The following is a 623-nucleotide window of genomic DNA, read 5'->3' on the forward strand; positions in this document are numbered from 1 at the left end:
TGACCCTTCTCAACAGAAATGTGTTCATTTCGCATCATGTCACATCTTCTCCTGATACCATCCAACTTCAGTGTTCTTTATATCTGGTGCCTTGCTCAGTGAGATGTGGGTGCAGCTACAGAAACCTGTTGATGCCTTGATTCATCCTTCTTCCAGTCAGGTGTGTGTGTGTGTGTGTGTGTGTGTGTGCGCGTTGGGAGGGAGATATCAGTGCTCTCCTGCAGATGTTATTCTGAGTGCAAACTTAGTAGTAGTGCTTTCAGTGAAGGTACTGGGTATTATACAGGACTACACAAACCCAAATTACAATGCCGCTTTGGTCAATTTTTCCACAATTATTATGATTTCTGTTGATTGTACCTGAATATAAAATATATTATGGTGTTCATGCAATGTAATATGAATATTGACTTTAGTAGTAATACTTGCACAAATGAAATGAAAATCAAATACTGTAGTTGTTAATTCTGTAGAGTTTGGATGATTCATAGTTGAGAATGAACACTCTGCTATTCTTTTGAGATTTTTTTGTCAGCATTTTTTGAATTAGAAGACAATATAAGTAAAAGTCAATCAGCACCTTCACCTACTACACATCTAACAACTGGTGATGGAGGGCTCGG

Source organism: Salarias fasciatus, chromosome 1 (genome assembly GCF_902148845.1).
Source record: "Salarias fasciatus chromosome 1, fSalaFa1.1, whole genome shotgun sequence".
NCBI lineage: Eukaryota > Metazoa > Chordata > Actinopteri > Blenniiformes > Blenniidae > Salarias > Salarias fasciatus.